This window comes from Dendrobates tinctorius, unplaced genomic scaffold, assembly GCF_039654945.1.
Source record: "Dendrobates tinctorius isolate UK_male_01 unplaced genomic scaffold, ASM3965494v1 ptg000037l, whole genome shotgun sequence".
Lineage (NCBI taxonomy): Eukaryota > Metazoa > Chordata > Amphibia > Anura > Dendrobatidae > Dendrobates > Dendrobates tinctorius.
This window is the reverse complement of record NW_027361705.1, coordinates 22,359,538-22,380,879: the sequence shown is the minus strand read 5'-3', so window position 1 is coordinate 22,380,879 and position 21,342 is coordinate 22,359,538.

Here is a 21,342-nt window from a genome sequence, read left to right as displayed (position 1 = left end):
CGAGATGCATCCTCCTCCCCTAAGTAATCATCCCCATCATCATCCTCCTCCTCCTCTTCTTCCTCCACCTCGTCCAGGAGAGGTCCCTGAGCAGACAATGGCTGAATGTCATCAAGGATTCCCTCCTCCTCATCAACATTGGCTGCAGACGCCTGCTCCTTAAGGTGCGTCAAAGTTGGCATGAGCAGACGCATAAGTGGGATGCTCATGCTTAGGATGGCGTCGTCTGCGCTTACCAGCCGTGTGCATTCCTCAAAACACTGAAGGACTTTACAGAGGTCTTTCAGCTTCGACCACTGCACACCTGTCAACTCCATGTCTCCTCTCAAAGTGCCTGGCCGTGTATCCTCCCACAAATGCATTATGGCCTGCCTCTGCTCGCACAGCCGCTCCACCATGTGCAGGGTGGAGTTCCACCTTGTTGCAATGTCGATAATGAGGCGGTGGTTGGGAAGGTGGAGCAATCGCTGCAGTCTGAATACGAACGGAGTGTACAGGCGACCGGCGGATGTGCGCGCACAGTCTTCGCACCTTCTGGAGCAGGGCTGTTAACTCCGGATAATTTTTGAGGAAGCACTGCACCACCAGGTTCAAGGTGTGAGCCAAGCAAGGTATGTGGCTGAGTTTTGAAAGGGCTATGGCTGCCACAAAATTATGGCCGTTATCACTAACTACCTTGCCTGCCTCAAGATGTACACTGCCCAGCCATGACTCAGTTTGTCGCTTCAAGTACTCGGCCAGCACCTCGGCGGTGTGCCTGTCGCCCAAACACATCATCTGCAACACAGCCTGCTGACGCTTTCCACTAGCTGCTCGATAGGGGGACACCTCGTGTGCAACAGTGGCAGCTGCAGATGGAGTGCTCGTACGACTGCGCTCTGTGGACGAGCTTTCGCTTCTGGAGGAGGAGGAGGAGGGTCGAACGCCTACAACCAACTGTTTCCTATACCGTGGGCTAGGCAGCACTGTCCCACCACCGCTGTCCTCTGTGGACCCTGCATCCACCATATTAACCCAGTGCGCAGTGATGGACACGTAACGGCCCTGGCCATGCCGACTAGACCATTCATCAGTTGTGAGGTGCACCTTTCCACTCACTGACTGCTTGAGTGCATGGACAATGCGGTCTTTTACATGATGGTGGAGGGCTGGGATGGCTTTGCGAGAGAAGAAGTGGTGACTGGGTAGGTCATAGCGTGGTACTGCATAGGCCATGAGTTCGTGGAAAGCTGCGCTTTCCACCAACCGATAGGGCATCATCTCAAACGAGATTAGTTTGGCAATGTGGGCGTTCAAACCCAGTGTACGCGGATGAGAGACTGAGTACTTTCTTGACCTACTCATAGTGTCTGGGAGGGTGAGCTGGACTTGAGAGCTGCATATGGTGGAAGTAGCGGTGGACAGGGCGGACTGAGAGAGGGTTGATGATGGTGATGGAGTTGGTGTTCTTTCTGATGGCCTAGATTCAGTCTTTCGTTGATATAACAGTGGGATTCCCTGACTGCTGTGGCCTTGCAACAACACCTCAACATTTGCTGCTGTGCTAACCGGTGGGCTTACAGTGGGGGAAACAATGTAGCGTTGCTGACTACCTTCTTTGTGATCAGTTGCACATGTGGCACTTGAGGTTTGATGTTGTGTCCACGCTTGCAAGTGCATGCTGGTTAAATGTCTAAGCATGCAACTGGTATTCAAATTTTTCAGATTTTTCCCTCGGCTAAAGGTCTTTGCACACTTCTTACAGATAACCTTGGCCTGATCATGAGGATTTTGTTAAAAAAAGTGCCACACTGCACTCTTCCTACTTTGGCAGACATTTTGCGGCCTAGCACGCTGTGATCTTTTGACCCTCTGGACAAGCTGTCCAGCAACTCTTTTGATTTTTGGAACCTGTCTTTGGAGTGCTCCGGGCCTGCCAGATAACAGCTGTTGCGATGTCGATATCTGCTGTGGATGCTCCTCATCTGAGCTATTGGAAGCAGCACCCTCTTCCCTCAATGGATGCCAATCTGGGTCAACAACTGGGTCATCCATCACCTCCTCTTCAATGTCATGTGCACCTTCCTCTGTGTCACCGTGTATGGTGGTACAGTGTGCGGGAAGGGGCACCTGAGTCTCATCAGGGTCAGAATCTGGCTCTGTACACTGCGAGGACAATGTAGTGCGCTGAGTGAATGTACCAGCAGAATCATCTATCAGCGGCTGTGCATCAGTGCACTCCATGTCAGATTCATCTTGGCCTGGGTAATTCACCATTTCACTTGATAATCCAGGCATGGTATGTGAAAACAGCTCCATGGAGTAATCAGTAGTATGGCCTGCATCATCCTTCAATCTTGGTTGGGGTGAAGGACACAAGGAAAGGTGTGGTTCATGAACATGAGCCTCCAATGACGACTCAGTGCTTTTATTTTTTACAACTTCAGAAGAGGAGGCGATAGAGCTGGAGGCTGAGTCAGCAATGTAAGACAAAACTTTTTCCTGAAGCTCTGGCTTTAAAAGTGGTTTGCCAACTCCTAGAAAACTAAGCCTTCGAGGCCTTGTGGAGCCAGACGATGACGCAGGCTCAACACCTCCTGCATTCGGTCCTATTTTGCTTTTGCCACTACCATCAGATCCACCACCAACACCATCATTACCAGCTGCCAACCCCCGCCCAATTCCACGGCCTCTTCCACCAGCCTTCCTCATTTTTGGTAGAAATGTAGACAAAATCCAACAAACTATATAGTAATGTAAAACAAGGTACAAGGTGTCTATAGGACAGGGGAGATTTTGAATTTCTGCAGACACTTGTGGACACTGGACACTTTTGGATTGTGTGAGGCCCACTGAATATCACAGCGCTATGTCACTGGCTCGATGTCGCAGGTGTGAAAAATGTCACTAGAGGATAACGGAGATTTTGAATTTCTGCACACACTTGTGGACACTGGACACTTTTGGATTGTGTGAGGCCCACTGAATATCAGAGCGCTATGTCACAGGCTCGATGGCACAGGTGTGAAAAAAGTGACTACAGGATAAGGGAGATTTTGAATTTCTGCACACACTAGTGGACACTGGACACTTTTGGATTGTGTGAGGCCCACTGAATATCAGAGCGCTATGTCACAGGCTCGATGGCACAGGTGTGAAAAAAGTGACTACAGGATAAGGGAGATTTTGAATTTCTGCACACACTAGTGGACACTGGACACTTTTGGATTGTGTGAGGCCCACTGAATATCAGAGCGCTATGTCACAGGCTCGATGGCACAGGTGTGAAAAAAGTGACTACAGGATAAGGGAGATTTTGAATTTCTGCACACACTAGTGGACACTGGACACTTTTGGATTGTGTGAGGCCCACTGAATATCAGAGCGCTATGTCACAGGCTCGATGGCACAGGTGTGAAAAAAGTGACTACAGGATAAGGGAGATTTTGAATTTCTGCACACACTAGTGGACACTGGACACTTTTGGATTGTGTGAGGCCCACTGAATATCAGAGCGCTATGTCACAGGCTCGATGGCAAGTAATGGGGGAAACATAGTGTCGTGTGTTTGAATAGTTCGTGATGCCACCTGTGGTGTTTGGCAAGCAAGATGTTAATCCAATGCTGCATGTAGATCCTCTGGGGCTGATGGTGTGTTGCAGCATAGATGGTGTAGCTCCCCACAGGTGAAGCTGTAACCCCAGAGCAGTGCAATTGCAATGGATGAGAATAGGCGCAGGCGGTGTGACGGATGCTGGTACCCAGATGTAGCGGTGCTGACGGTGTTAGTGCACAAATGAATGGAAGACACCAGTGCTTGCAGTTCCAAAGCTTTACTCACAGTCCGTGGTACACACTGGTGCCTGCCTCCGTGCCGTGTCCTCCGGGACAGAGACTCAATCAACCTCCCGGGCAAGTCAGGGCTCTCCTCTCCAACACTCCGCCAACATGTCCCTTTCCTGAACGACTCCGCCAATGCGCCGTAAGGTGTGAAGTACTCCAGTACTGAGTTACCCTGGAATACCTCTTACTAGATGTTCCCTAGAACTCTCCTTGTACGGCAGACAGCTGTAGCCTACTTCAGGGACTCCCTTCTCCTGAGTCCCGGCTCTCTATACAGATGCTGTTGTGCTCCAAGTCTTGGATGGGAGTAATGCATTTACAGCCAACTACACCACCGCTGTCTGCTGCAGAACCATAAGTGTCCATACAACCTCGGGGACCGGGCCCCGGCCTTGCGCTGAGAACCTATAGGCAGGGTTCCTCTTCCAACCCACGTTTCCTCTCTGTTCTCTCTACTTCTCTCTCTCTTATGGAAGCTTAGGTTGCAGTTCTATGTCTTTCTCCTTCTTTTTCCTTTCCCATGCCAGCTGGCTCCTATCACTGAGGCCGCTGCAGAAGTCCTTCTTCTCAGACCCGTCCTCAGACTCTCCTGACTGACTGTCCTTCTCTCCTCTGACCTCCCGTCAGACTAAACCCCTCTGACTGACCTGTAATTCTAAACCTTCCCCATCTTTTATATGGATCTCAACTCCACCCACCTCCCAGCACATCCAGTGTTCCAAGCAGGGAACCACCAAAGGTGCTCTGCTACTCTCTAAGCACTGAGCCGCTATGTGGTTGTACAGAACTACCCTGTTGTGTGGGATGTGAGTGTTGGAGCGCGGAAAGGAGTTTCCACCTTACCCGGATGGTGCGGCACTACACCTTAGGAGAAGGTGCAGTACCTCTGTGGCGACTGAGCCTCAGGGGCGCCACAGATGCGTCCGCATGTGGCATTTTGATGTGGCCACCGACCGCACAGAAATGCAACAATAACAGTACACATATTTGGTATCGCCGCGTCCATAACGTCCCAGCCTATAAAACTATCCCACTAGTTAACCCCTTTAGATAACCCCTTAAAAAATAAAAACAAAAGCAAAAAACAATGCTTTATCATCATAGCGCCGAACAAAAAGTGCAATAACTTGCGATCAATAAGACGCATATAAATAACCATGGTACCGCTGAAAACGTCATCTTGTCCCTCAAAAAACGAGCCACAGCACAGCTTCATCAGCGAAAAAATAAAAAAGTTATAGCTCGCAGAATGAAGCGATGCAAAAATAATTATTTTTTATATAAAATTGTTTTCATTGCATAAAAGCGCCAAAACATAAAAAAATGAGAGAAACAAGGGCGGGGGCGCAGACATAGGGCTTCATCTGGTATAAATCAATTAAAATATAAAAGTACTCTGGAGTACTCACCCTTTATGGGTTGTGTTCAGACACAACCACTCTCAACGTTTGTTGCAGTCATATAGCTGCTGCAGAGCTCGTGCAGGTGGACAGCGTCCACTAGGTATCATAAGTTGAGGATTCTGTACTGTAACCTGAAGAAGAGGTGCGGTTTGTCACCTCGAAACGCGTAGTTTCTGTAGTACATATAATAAAGAACTTGAAAGATTTATATGGATCTCTGAAGAATTCTTATCACTAAAGCAGTGCGGATGCTCAGAATTGCTTTTCTTGGATCCTCAACTTATGAAAACATAAAAAAATGGCATAAATGAGGTATCGCTGTAATCGTACTGACCCGAAGAATAAAACTGCTTTATCTTTTTAACCAAACGCAGAACGGTGTAAACGCACCCCCCCAAAAGAGATTCATAAAATGCTGGTTTTTGTTCATTCTGCATCCCAAAAATCAGAATAAAAAGCGATCAAAAAATGTCACGAGCCTGAAAATGGTACCAATAAAAACGTCAACTCGTCCCGCAAAATATAAGACCTCACATGACTCGGGTCAAAGTATGGATAAAAATTATAGCTCTCAAAATGTGGTGATGCAAAATGTATTTTTACAATAAAAAGCGTCTTTTAGCGTGTAACAGCTGCCAAACATAAAAACCCACTAAAAATAGTAAATCAAACCCCCTTTTATCACCCCCTTAGTTAGGGAAAAATTATAAAAAAAAAATGTATTTATTTCCATTTTACCTTTAGGGTTACGGCTAGGGTTAGGGGTGTGTTGGAGTTAGAATTGAGGGGTACAGTATGTTATAAACTTCTGTGAAGTCTTTGGGGGTTCAAAGTTCTCACCACACATCTAGATAAGTTCCTTGGGGGGTCTAGTTTCCAAAATGGGGTCACTTGTGGGGAGTTTCCACTGTTTAGGTACATCAGGGGCTCTCCAAACATGACATGGCGTCCGATCTCAATTCCAGCCAATTTTGCATTGAAAAAGTCAAACGGCGCTCCTTCCCTCCTGAGCTCTGCCATGCGCCGAAACAGTGTTCCCCCCCACATATCAGGTATCATCGTACTCAGAACAAATTGCACAATAACTTTTGCAGTCCAATTTCTCCTGTTACCCTTGGTAAAATAAAAAAAAATTGTTGTTATAATGAGAAATCGCTGGTCAACTTTTAACCCTTATAACTTCCTAAAAAAAATTTTTGGTTCCAAAATTGTGCTGATGTAAAGTAATCATGTGGGAAATGTTATTTATTAAGTTTTTTGTGTGCCATATCTCTGTGATTTAAGGGCATAAAAATTCAAAGTTGGAAAATTGCAAAAATTTCAAAATTTTCGCCAAATTTCTGTTTTTTTCACAAATAAACGCAAGTTATATGAATGAAATTTTACCACTAACATGAAGTACAATATGTCTTGAGAAAACAATGTCAGAATTACTGGGATCCATGGAAGCCTTCCAGAGTTATGACCTCAAGGGACAGTGATCAGAATTGACAAAATTGGCCTGGTCATGAACGTGCAAACCACCCTTGGGGGTAAAGGGGTTAACAATGTTCCGAGATTCCCAGTCTATCAAAGGATTATGATACACCATATCCACTCTGCAAGTAGCAGGGGAAAAAGAGGCAAAAGTGAAATAATGTTCTATTAAAATATCAATTTATTAATCATAAAAATAAAATAAAGTAAAACAAGGGAATTTCACAAATAACATACTGTATGTTGAGGGTAAAATAAGAACCAGGGACTACAAAAATGTGGCACCATTAATCTCAAAAACACTATTGTCAAGATATGATTACCAATAGCTTGCAAAAAGCATCTAGTGCAAAATGAATCATCATAGTAAAAAGTAAATGCCCCTGACAGTGAAAAAGAAACAATATTATGCGCAAAGTAATAAGTGCAAAATATACCCTATCATAAGTAGCTGCCCATAATCATGAAAAAGCCGTGTTACTTATATAAGTGGCAATATATAAACCATCAACGCAAAAATTAAATACCCATGACAGGATACAGAATTGTGCGCAAAGTGCAAAGCGCAAAATAAGCCTTGTCAAAGGCGACTGCCCATAAACGTAGAAGATGTGTTACTCACATAAGTATCAGTCCCTGTCTACAATGCCCCACAGCAACCCCGACAGTGCCGTTTCGCCATAATGGCTTCTTCAAAAAGGGGGCAAGCCCCCTAATTAACTCATCTTCTGATCCCCACCGCAAGATCTGAAATCTCTGTGCCTCTCACACTGAGCCAAAACGTCTGGCTCGGATGAGGTGCAGAATGGTTCTGACCATGCATGTGCAATGTCACGGTGCACGTTGTGACCTTTCGCATGATTGATCAGAGCCCTCCGGAGCCTCATCGGAGACAGAAGTTTCAGAGACCTTTAGGATTTTAGCACAACTCATGGGGATTTCAGCACAAGCGGCATGGATCTGCCAGGTGTGGAGGAGATGGAGAGGTGAGGATAAGGTGAATATAAGGATTTTTTTATTTTTTTACATATTATGTTTATTATGCTATGGGATTTTTAGAGACACCAAAAGCACAATAAGGGACCTTAAATTCACAGAGCATAACTTCTCCAAGAATCGAGAATTGAATTACCTGCAAACAGGCAAATTCCAATTTTTAAGTGATCCGCTCATCTCATTTTGTATTAGTAATCTTGTACCCATATTTTCCAATGAGACCTCCAAAAGGCTATCCTTTCAGTAAAGACAACCCAATTTACCCATACAAAGTTTTTTGTAATATGACATGACTTCTATAACTTATAGACTTTATAAATAAACCTCTTCTTTAAGGGAACAAGGAACAATCCCTGAAGATTTGGGTTGTTGTCCTTTTAAGGCCACGTGCATGTTGTGGTAAGTCAACTCACTTGGCGGTACACGAATGTAGGAAAAACAGGAACACTGTCTCTTTAAGTCTTCAAATGGTATATTATAAGGCAGCATATACCAACTAGAAGTGGAAAGTAAACACAGCCCTTCGGACAAAAACGAAATGCTGTAACAGAGTCCATGCGTTGCGGGTAACATCCCACTCTGGAGCAACAGAGGTTCAGTTTTTCCTCCACAAGACACAAACCACTGGAAATTCCTCTCTCCCGTCTTGCTGACCAAAGACTGCCTCTAGAGCCCAGAGATTTAAGCGCCAGACCATGTGACTCTTTCCCCATGTGACTGACCACATGACTGCGACATCACACAGGTCATGTTAGCACACAGCAGTGCTCGGCTTTCTAGGTGGAGATATGTAGACATTCTGCCATCCGCTCTATGAGTGTCCAGTAAAAACCAGCCCATAATGTAACTTTAATTTTAACTTCCAAACATGTAGTGCTGAAAGAAACTACTCTGGTTTCACATCACTGAAGCCAACATGTGCAATGACACATATCTCCCCTCCTGCACTACACCGGTGACTTTGTCATATATCACCCCCTCTGCCCAAAGCCGGGGGTTTTGGCACCTTCACTGGCTAACCAGGAGAGTCTGGACACGGCATCTGCATTCCTGTGCAACTTTCCTGGCCTATGCTTGATATGAAAAGTAAAATCTTGGAGGCCTAAGGCTGTGTGCACACGCTGCGGATTATGTGCGGATTCATCCGCGCGGATTTTGTTAAATCCGCAGGTGAAACCGCAGGTCAAAAGACCTGCGGTTTTACCTGCGGATTGCTCTGCGGTTTTGCCCTGCGGGTTTTCATCTCCTCAATAGAGGAGATGGCAAACCGCAGGAGAATCCGCAGAAAGAATTGACATGGCAATTCTTTCTGCGGATTGAAAACCGCAGATAATCCGCGCGGAAAATTCCGCACCGTCTGCACTGCGGTTTTTGATTCCCATAGGGAATCATGGTACTGTACACCGCAGCAAAAACTGCTGCGGGTCCGCAGCGGCCAAAACCGCTGCGGAACCGCAGCAAAATCTGCAGCATGTGCACACAGCCTAAGAACTACCTAGCATTTTTACCCTTCTTTTCCCTCAACCACCTCAGAGGGGCATGGTCAGACACCGGCTTAACCTTATGGTCTAGCAGGTAATATCTCATTGTATCTATGGCCCATTTTATGGCTAAACACTCCTTCTTGTTGATGGCATAGTTTCTCTCGCATGAAGAGAGCTTCCGGCTCAGATACAGGATGGGATGCTCCTCTCCATTCACTTCCTGAGATAGCACAGTTCCCAAGCCAACTTCTGACGAGTCTATCTGAACCACAGACTCCTTGCTGAAGTCTGATGCAACCAGAACCGGATTTCCACACAGAGCCTGCTTCAGCTCCTGGAAAGCTATCTCAGTCTCAACAGACCATTTAATCACCGATGATCTTGTGCCTTGAAGGCAGTCCGTCAATGGTGCCGCAATTATGGCGAACTTTGGGATAAAAAGCTGGTAGTAACCCACAATTGCAAGAAATGCCCTCACTTGCTTCTTGGAAAGCGGTTGTGGCCATTTCTGAATTGCCTCAATCTTTTTTATTTGAGGCTTGATTTCACCCCTCCCGACAACATAACCTAGGTATTTGGCCTCTTTCTTCCCTATGGCACATTTTTGGGGGTTTATGGTGAACCCTGCATTCCTCAACACATCCAGGACTACCTGTACCTTTGGTAGATGACTTCCCCAGTCAGGGCTGAAGACCACAATGTCATCTATGTAGGCTGTGGCATACTTCTTATGTGGAGCCAGGACCTGATCTGTAGCCCTCTGGAAGGTTGCTGGAGCCCCCTGCAGTCCAAAGGGCATTCTAGTATATTGGCAACACCCATCAAAAGTTGAGAAGGCCATCTTCTCCTTAGTACTCTGGGACATGGGGATCTCCCAGTGGCCCTTTGGCAGGTCGAGGGTTGTAATGTATCTTGTGGTTCCCAGTCTCTCAATGAGTTCATCCACCCGGGGCATCGGATAAGCATCACATTTGGAGACCTCATTCAGCCTGCAGTAATCATTGCAAAATCGCCACTCACCATCGGGCTTCGGAATGAGTATTACAATTACCTCAAGGTCTAACATCCTCTTCACCTCATAGGCTATTATCTCCTGAGGTGCTTTGGGAATTCTATAGGGCCTGAGGTTCACCCTTGCATGTGGTTCTGTCAGCGCGTCATGCTTGACGATCTGCGTATACCCTGGCAACTCCGAGAACAGATCAACGTTCCCGACACTGTTGTCTCTGGGCCGGAGTTAGAGTCTCTGCAATGGTGATATCGTCCACTGTGGCTTTGAGATTGGCTTCAAGGCAAGGGGTTTCCACCGACTTCCAATCTTGTCATGGATTGATCAAGTTCACATGGTTTCCTTGGTGATGTTCAGGAGCTCGAACGGCGAGAAGCCAGTAGAGGCTTGTGGAACGTCTCTGACTGAGAAGAGCAGAAACGGAAGCAGATAGTCCCAGTCTCAACCATCCTTCTCAATGACCTTAAGCCTTCTAGGTCTTATTGAAGCGCTTTACTGGGTCATCTATCTGCAGATGGTAGACTGAGGATCGCAGCTGGGCAATCTGAAGGACCTTACACAACTCCCTCATTACTTTGCTCATGAAAGGGGGTCCCTGGTCTGGCAAAATCTCCTTTGGCACACCCGTCCGTGCAAAAGTATGAACAAGTTCCCGGGCGATACTCTTTCCGAGGAGTTTCTTAGTGGTACTGCTTCAGTGTATCCAGTCGCATAGTCCATGACCACTAAAATGTATTGGTGCCCTCGTGCAGATTTAACTAGAGGACCTACTAGATCCATGTCAATCCTCTCAAATGGGACCTCTATGACAGGTAACGGAACTAGAGGACTTTGGAAATGGTCAGAAGGAGCAGTTATCTGGCAGGTTTGGCAGGACCTACAATAATTTAGGATCTCCCGGTATCACCTCGGCCAAAAGAAACTCTGCATTATTCTCTCATGCATTTTCTCTACCCCCAGATGTCACCGCAAAACATGTGAATGAGCAATGTCTATAACCTTCCACCGGTAGGGACCTGGAACCAACAGCTGCTCCACTATCTGCCATCCCCTCAGTGTGGTCACTCAATACAGTAACTCGTCATTAACTGCAAAGTGTGGGAACCTGGTGTCATCCCCAGCTCTTGATCAACCCCATCTATCACAAACACATTTTCAAATACCCTTTTTAGGGTAAGATCCCGCATTTGAGCAAAGCCAAAATTTTCCCCAGAAACCCCCAGATCAGGAACCTTGACCTCACTGACCACCTTCTCCTCCTCGTCACTCACCAGGACACACAAGGAGAACTCCTCCACCTCCAGCTGTGATGGGGATTGATCAGGGTTGAGTTGGTTGCTGTCTGAGTCACTTAGCAACCCCACTTTTCCCCACAAGTCTAAGAACAGGCTGAAGTCCCGATCGAATATCACGGTATGTATTAAGTCTCTCACAATCCTGACCTCATGGGACTCAGTGCCACAGTTTGTTTTATATACACTGGCAGCGGGGTAGTCCTTGGCATCACCATGGATACAGCGGACACCAACATGTTTCCCTGGGATCAAGTGGTGGGGGAGTATGGCCCTTATTAGGATCACTAAACTCCCCGAGTCCAATAGTCCTGACACCAGCACCCCATTTATGGACACGGGACATAACTGTGGCCCATCTCCGGGCTGATGGTCCACACTGCAAGCGGAATAATCTTAATACAAATAGCGCCTGCCTAGGCTGCAATCCATCTGCTTGGAAGAGGACAATGGGCCGCTATGTGTTCAGGACCGTGACACCGCCAGCAGATCAGGTCTTTACCAGCAGACTTTTGCAACCCCTCAATGGCTCCTTGGGACCATGGACTTCTCCCAGTAATGGCTCTGCTACCCCTCTTTTGGGACTTGGGATCCTGGTGGGTATTCCAGTATGGAGATGCATCACCCCCCAGCTTCCTTAGGGACCTCTCGACCACCTGGTACCTTTCTACTAGGTCGACTAGTTCATCCGCATTTTGGGGATCCCACTGGGCAACCCATGTCTGTACCCACCCGTTCCACCATCTGGGCTGGGGTGGAGGATGCCGGCTGCAACCATTTCTGCACCAGATGCAGCAAGTCCAACATTTGGGAGCGAGGAGGTTTATACCAGTATTATGTCCAGTGATGAACTCGATCTGCTCCTGCTGTTGTCGAAACTGGTATTGTTGGTGCTTCTGTTGCTGTAGGAGTTGCTGCTGCTGCATCTGCTGGATAAACAGCTTACTTGTCTCCTGATGTGCCAGCTGTTGCTGCTTCTGCGCGTTCAGCAAATGCTTAATCAGGTTCTCCATCATGTCTGTCGTTTCCTGGCTTATGGCCGCCTTTACCCAGGACATGCGGTTTGTCCACCGCTGCTACTCATGTTCCTGGAATATTGCCCACATTCAAAACACCACTTTTGGTTATAGATGGGCAGACACCTGGATGTTCGGGTCCAGCGCGTTCGGTCAAACAGTTACAAAAAGTTCAGGTTTGGGTACCAGAACAATACCTGGACCCGAAACCTGAACCCAGACCCCATTCACTTAAATAGGGGACCCGAACATCCAGTGTTTACTGCGCTGTCATGTACATGAAATTACCTTAACTTTACTGTTCTGGTTCGCCCATCTCTACTTGTGGTAAGTCAACTCACTTGGTAGTACACGGAGGTAGGAAAAACAGGAACACTTTCTCTTTAAGCCTTCAGGTGGTTTACTATAAGGCAGCATATACCGTCTAGGAGTGGAAAGTAAACACAGCTCTTCGGGCAAAAACAGGAAAAGTACAAAGAAAACAAAATGCGTTGACAGAGTCCATGCGTTGCGGATATCATCCAGCTCTGCAGCAACACAGGTTCGGTCTTTCCTCCACAAGACATAAACCACTGGAGTATCCTCTCTTCAGTCTTGCTGACCAAAGACTGCCTCTAGAGCCCAGTAATTTAAGCCCCCCCCATGTGACTGAACACATGACTGTGACATCACACAGTTTCTGTTAGCACACAGCAGTGCATGGCTCTGTAGGTGGAGATACGGTGGACATTCTCCCACCCGCTCTATGAATGTCCACTAAAAACCTGCCCATAACGTAACTTTAATTTTACCCTCCCAACACGAAGTGTGCTAGAAGAAACTACTCTGGTTTCACATCATTGACGCCAACATGCGCAGTGACATAGCTCCCCTAAAGCACTACACTAGTGACTTTGTCACAATGTGTTGAGTATTTGGTAAGTTTGTTGCCTCAGTATTTGTAAGCCAAAATCAGGACGGATGAAAAATGCAGACGTGGTGACGTGTTTCTATTATATTTTTCCTCTGACTGTTCCTCTCCTGGTTTTGGCTTAGAATTACTGAGGTAAAAAACTCACCAGATACTCAAAGTGAGCACGTGACCTTGCAGAGGTTTTACTGTATATGGAATCATGACCGGCGATATTTTGGCAATTGCAGTCTCTATTCTGGTTGTTATTGTGTTGTTGTGGCTGAAGATTGGTAGATGATTGCCACTAAGGTCACCTTCCTGTTACTTGGTTGTCAAATACCTTTGTAACAGGAGACAGAAGAAGCAGAAGAATCTTGTAATTTGAGCCAGTCAAATACCTCCAGTAGGTTTGTCGTGCTGTGACTGGCATATAAATGTGGTCTGATAAATGTTACACCTGATGGGGCAGATCTGTGTTGGTCATAAGCAACCTCTATGTCTACATGACAGCCCATTAGATTAGGGTGCCCACTGGCTCTCCACAAGAGGACAGCTGCCTACTGTCAGATCGCAAGGGACTGAGCTTAACAGTTCAATAACTCACAATTTCTTGCTTCCATCAAACAAGGGCCATCTGCAATATGTGTGAGCCTTTGGTAGAAAGTAATTAATTTCTTATAAAGCTTAACGTACACATTATAGTTTTCTTGAGGGTATCGTTTGTCAAGACTTTAGGGTCTACGTTTTTTTGTAAGGGGAAAAAGAATTAAGCTCAACTTAAACCTTTCTTGGCAGAAGAGAAGAGATTGAATAGGTTTGTTCCCTAGGTAATAAAGATCTCCAGAGGTATCTGGCAATGTCTCCTCTACCCCAGTGCTATTTGAGGAGAAATGAAGCAGTAAACAGTGTCCATTTCAGTCAGTGGGTTGTCTGGGTAAAGCTGGATCCTCTGAAGCAAGAGAGAGAGTCTCTTTGTTCTTGCTCTTCACATAGGCTAATCATCGAGGGTCCTAATTAGGGGCTTATAATTATCCTTTAGGATGCTGAATAACAATACCACATCCTTAAACATCTGGTAAATTACTAATTGGCTCTTACCATCCATTATCTAATTGTCCTGATCTTAGGGATAAGTCTTTGCAACTTCATAGGATTTGTGGACAGGGGATGACTGCAGAGGTTCTTCACAACTATTATGATTAGTGATATGACCTACTGCTGGAAGGGCTTCTGAGTAGGGGCTTCTGGAGGCCCCAGTGTAGCTGGAGGGACTTCTAGAATACCACAGGTGCTGGGTGCCAACACACCACTTTGTCTGGTCCAGGATGCTCCGCTAGGGAGAAGGACAACTAATCTTTTTCTTCAGCCAAACATTGTGACTTGAACTTTCTCCAGGGAACCCACAGTAACCACTTGCTCTGTCTTCATGATACATCAGCCATTGATTTTGTCTAAATTATTTGATAGTCTATGGGTCATATATATTTTAGGAATGTTGTTATGTTATTACTAGGTCAACATTTAGGAAGTGAGTTGTACCCTCTCAAACAGGACAAGCACCAGCTTTTTAGACAATTGTTTACTTGGTTGATGAGTAATCCACAAAAGAATGCTTGCCAACATTTGGTGATATTTGAGTGAGTGTGGAGCTCAATGTATTTTGGAATAAATTTGTCTCCTATATAACCACACCACTTTTTCAGTCTTTGCCTTTTCCTCCTCCCCCTTAATGTTTGTTTGGACTTTGGGAATATATCTGAGGAAGTAATATGCAAATTGCCTCTTCAGAAAGAAAGAGGACTTTTACTCTACAGCGCCACCTATTGGTAGTAGCGATCCTACAAGTCACAATCAACCCTTTAACGAGTCTTGTAGTATGACTTAGGATACAAGCCAAATCAGAATCTCAATTTGCAGACACGGTGTTTCGAGCTGTTGGCTCTCGTCAGTGCAAAGTATGAGATCTGATTTGGCAAGGTGAGAGGCTCTGGACTAGGGTCTAAGAAGTAAGGTTTCTCCTTGCGGAGAGTGACATGCCAGCTGTGGCTTGTCAAGGTAAGGAGACTTATTCGCCGTGCAATGCTCCTCTGGGAAAATAATATGCAAATTGCCTCTTCAGAAAGAAAGAGGACTTTTACTCTACAGCGCCACCTATTGGTAGTAGCGATCCTACAAGTCACAATCAACCCTTTAACGAGTCTTGTAGTATGACTTAGGATACAAGCCAAATCAGAATCTCAATTTGCAGACACGGTGTTTCGAGCTGTTGGCTCTGGCATTACAATACAGAATTCTGGCATTACAAACAGGAAACTGACTTCTCAGAGATTTTGGGAGGCTTTGATGTGCTGCCGGGAGATTTCCTAGTGGGTTTTCCCTTTTTTCTGGAGCCTTGCAGATGTTTCAGAAGAGTTAGCCAGGGTGGACAGAAGTTCTAAGAGCTTTTCACCTCTTCTAAGACTATTCAGCATTCGGAGACAGCAGAATAGACTGGGTGGTAACAAGTCTTGAACAAACCAAATATCGCAATTCAACAACTAACTTCAAAACCCTCAAGAATTTGCAAACGAAAAACAAGTGGTGTGAGAATGAAAATGAAAGCAAAACTACTGCGCTGTCATCTTGATCCCAGGATATGCAGTGTGTGAGGAATCCCTACTGTGTTATTTGAAGGGCATTCAGTGAGCGAGTACAATTCTCCCTCCCTCCAAGTAGAGACAGAGGTAGTCACATGGGGATTTAAGAAGTAGAGGAAAGGTCGATCTTTCTTGTAAATCCACATACAAAGAAGACAGAAGCAGCTCTTGTCACCCTGTTCAGACTTTTATCCGATTTCAGTACCAGAATACTTCCTTGTAAAGCAGTGTGCAGTTGGAATAAGGATTAGGTTTTATTTTCGCAGGCACAGTGATGTTGTGTCTAAACCTTGTTATTGTCAGCAGAGCTGTAACTCATTGATCTGTAACCACATGTCAATACAAGGACAGGATAGTTGACACAGGGTCACTCCATGGAAGCTGATAACTGATGTTACACTACTACTGTAAGGGTATGACAAAAATGTTATGATACTGCTACACTTATAGTGTATTACCACTTATATGAAGGGTTTTGCTACACCTACTGGTGTATTACCTTAGAAGTTAAATCTATAATGTGTATATATATTCTGCTATGTCTTTATGTGTATTTATATCTTGTTGCTGCTATGTACATACTGTAGGGTGTGCACTGTGGTTTATAAGGAGAGCGTAGAACCTTCATTTGGCCACAAGATGGGGGGCATTTTAGTACACACTGTTACCAGTATAGTGTAGAAAGTAGGTAAGTTGTTAAGCGCATAGGAAGGGCTGCAGGGAGTTAAGGTGAGGTTAGCAGGAAGTTTATTCAGACAGGGCAAAGGTGCCCGAAGTGTCCACATGGTCTATAGGCCCAGGATGGCTCAGCAGCCACGTAACGTTAAGCAGCGACAGCCCACGTTATCCACAGCCACTGGGCATCATTGCAGTGGGTCAGTACAGTAAGAGAATGAATAGGTAATAGACATATTAATGTGGAGGCCAGACAATCAATGATTATAATGGCCATAAAAAATGATCAATAATATATATTTTATATCATGATCCACATAATAATCTGAACAATATAGGGAAAACTGCACATTTAATAGAAACAACCCAAAGAGAACCAGCAGTCAAAAGATCCATAAAATGCAATATTTTATTGAATAATGATTAAAAAATATTATGGACATACAGTGTATTGATAGGGAGGAACAGAAAATATGGACATACAGTAGTCATAGGACCAGCCACACTGCAGACACAGCACCAGGAAACAGCAATGATGGAATAATTACAAGATACTAGTAATGAGTCAGGGACACATAGAAAAATAATGATCTTATAGCAAGGAGTGTTTAGAAAACATCACCATGTAGCAAGTGCTACTGCCCTTATATAAACTGAAAAAGTTCCCTGATAGTTGGAGACACACATTATGGCTCAACATTACGGCTGATAGCTACATTCATGTACCTGGAAGCAGTGGTGACAGTGGGGTCGATCCAGTCCCCGATGCGCGTTTCGGAGCCAAAGGACTCCTTCCTCAGGGGGCGTGGAAAAAGGCGCGACCACCGGGTTTATATAGCGCGCCCGCCAGAGGTCGTCTGCGTGCACGAAATGCCCGCCCTGCATCAGCCGGATCCATGTTGCGGCGTCACCGGAAACACGCGGGCCCACGTGATCCAGCACGCCAAGCAAGGAACACAGATGACTGCACAACGGACACAGCGCATGCGCGCAGACAGCGTCGGGCCAGAGCCGCCATATCTAAAAGGGGCAGGGGTAAGGGCAAAACAAATAGTACATCAAATAGTACTCATTATATATACATAAGTAAAATATACCATCTGTGCACTGCATATTAATCAGTGCACAAAAAATGGCATAGAAATAAAGAGCTTGGCATAGCATGTGGAACTAAATGAATAAATTCCACGTATTCATAAATAGGCCACATCTGTAACATATGGTAACATGTAAATTACTATTGTCAAGATTGGAGCTAAAAAGGACACACAATTGGACAGGATTCATTATCCGGTACATAATATATAAATGCACTATATCCATATGTAGATATAGCCATAATGGTATAGGAAATTTATATCACATTTGCTAATGCCAAAGCACCTAAAGGGCATCATAAAATACCCCTTAAAACTGCACATATATGAGGAAAATACACACAGATATGTATACAGTATATATGTGAATAATAAAAGAAATGTACATAACACAACACAAATACTAAACAAAATTAAAGATACAAAATACATATAGATACATATAGGTTATATGCCAATATGGATAACACCCAAACCCATCACTCATCATGGGTAGGTATACACTGCCCCATATGTATATAAAAAAAACACACACAAAGAATTCCATAAACATCGTCGTGGATCAATCCGTCAAGCAGCTTTTGTGATTCCAAAGAACCCTCGGACACCTTCCACAGTTTCAAGAGACAATATGTCATGTTCAAATCACTAAAAAAATATAAAAAAAAAATTACATATTAATAAAACGCCAGACCACAATGCTCTCATTAATGTCCTCCCAGATGGATTACAAGTATGGGGCATACAAAATATTTTCATTTAATCCACGTGGATAGATGGTACCTAAAAGTCCAGATCCATCTGGTTTCTGACCTAGCCAACTGATTAGACAATTTACCACCCCTTATATTGATGTTAAGAGCATCAATACCCCTTACTCTAAGGAGTGTAGCATTGCACTGATGGAATTCCTTGAAGTGCCTGGGTAGCGTCTTCAAGCTTGAATCATCAGTACAAGTGGCAGCAGCCAATATACCCAAGACATGCTCCCTTGTGCGTACCTTCAACTGCCGTGTGGTCATGCCCACGTAAATGATCCCACACGGACAGGTGGCATAGTATATCACGTACCGAGTGGTACAAGATATACGTTGCTTAATGGAAAATCTCCTGGTACCATCAAAGTTAGTGAATGAGGTACTCCGTTCGATATTGGGGCAGGCTATACATCTGCCGCAAGGAAAGCATCCATGTCTAATCGGAAGGTCATCCAAAAAAGTATGTACTGGATGATCAACATAATGACTAGCCACCAATTGATCACGTAGATTCCTAGCCCTTCTAAAGGTGATGGACGGATACTCCGGGAGAAATTTATTCAAAATGGGATCCACCATAAGGATAGGCCAAGCCCTCCTCATCGCATCACGCATCATTCCATGTTGGGGATGAAAAAAAGTGATGAATCTAACAACATCATTCCCCTTAGATTTATTGCGATCCCTGTAGAGCAGCTCATTACAAGTTGCATGTTTAGCACGTTGATAGGCCTTTTTTACACTCCGTTTACTGTAGCCACGTGATAGAAACCGAGTTTTTAATTCATTTGCACGGTTCTCAAAATCTACATTAGTGGAACAAATGCGACGGAGTCGTAGGAACTGTCCCACAGGGATAGCTTTAATGAGATGATGCGGATGACAGGATGAGGCATGTAGTAAGGTGTTAGTAGATGTCTCCTTACGGTAAATATCAGTCTGAATTGTTCCTTCTATATCCTTTTTAACGGAAACATCCAAAAAGTTGATTTTTTCCGGATCCCAAGTCAATGTAAGCTTAATATTTAGATCATTACTATTAAAAGTAGATATAAATTGCAGGAGGTCGATGGAGCTGCCCTGAAAGATAAAGAAGATATCGTCGATGTAGCGCACCCATAAATGGACACGCTCAATCAACCCATCTTTATCAGACAGGAAGAGATCCCTCTCCCACAGCCCCAGGAAGAGGTTAGCATAGGACGGCGCAAAGGCCGCACCCATGGCGGTCCCCTGGAGCTGTAGGTAGAAGGATCCCTTGAACACAAAAAAGTTGTGTGTGAGAGTGAACTCTAAGAGCTCCAGGATGAGGTCCCTAAGTCCCACTGAAATAGTGGAGGTGGTCAAATAAAATCGTACGGCACGTAGGCCATCGATATGCTTTATGTTGGTATATAGGGACTCAACATCAACAGAAGCAAGAAGAGAATCACTCTCCAAACAGAGTCCATCGACCTTCTGCAAGAGATCTCCAGTATCCTTGAGGAAGGAAGGCAACCTGGATACTAACGGCTGAAGATGATGGTCAATCCATTTGTTAATGTTCTCAAGGAAATTCCCACGACCAGATATAATAGGTCTACCCGGTGGTGATCTGATGTCCTTATGAATTTTAGGCAAGAGGTACAATGTGGCTATGGTGGGCTCTTTTACAGTAAGTGCCAAAGCCAGCTGTTTGGTGACAATGCCGTTAGTCACGGCCCTATTGATGATCAAATCTAATTTAGCAGTAAAGGCCGAGAGAGGATTATAAGTAAGTTTTTTATAGCATACCGAATTATTTAGTTGACGGAATGCCTCTCTCTCATACATTGCTATGGGCCAGATTACCACATTGCCACCTTTATCAGCCGGCTTCAGCACCACATCTGGAAGATTTTTAAGATACCTGGGCCTCACCCTTTCATTCTTAGTCAGATTGTCAACTCTGCCATATTTCGGGATCTTCCTAAACTCATCAGTCACCACACTGTTATGATTGAGTCACCGTAGGAGGCAAAAACAGAAATGTTAGCTAAGTCCAGAAAACCAGAGAGGTTGGCAGCTATCGGATTGCAGACCCCTGATCCTATCCACAACAACTAACAGTAGCCGTGGGGGGTTCCTATGATGCCCTAGACCCCTCGATCACAGCCGGAGAATTAAATAGGCCTAAAGAAAGAAAGGGGAAATCTAAACTGCCCCAGAGCAGACCCCAAAGCAATAGGCAGCCCCCAACATATAATGACGGTGAAGCAAGATGAAAACACTAACACAGACAGAAAGATAGACTGAGCAAAGACGGGGCCCAAGCTAACTAGGTAGGAAAGGACAGGAAGGCTGCTGTCTGCAATCCGTGAAAAACCCTATGAAAATAAGAGCCAACAGACTGACAGTGAAAAAGGCCCTGAAGACGCTAGGCTTCAAAAAAGCTATGTCAGTACTCAGGAATATTCTGAAGACAGAGCAGCCGGCAAAAGGAGATTAAGCTCACCCCAGCAGGGAATTGCAGAATCCAGAAAAGCAAGGAAAACAAAAACAAAACCAAATGCTAACAAGCAAAGCAGAAAACTTAGCATTAGAGGAGCAGGAATCAGACTGGTGTCCTAGAAGTCCACAGAGAAATCACCCGCAGGGCAGAAGGGCATCGGCAGCCTTATATCCAGTCCGTGACTCCACTCAGCCAGTCATCCTCATTAGGCTCAGGTGCCTGGTAATCAGGCTCATTACCTTCCTTTACCAGAATAGGGAGTTCACCAGACCTCAGTGACGAAGGGGAAAATGAACTCACAACAGTACCTCCCCCT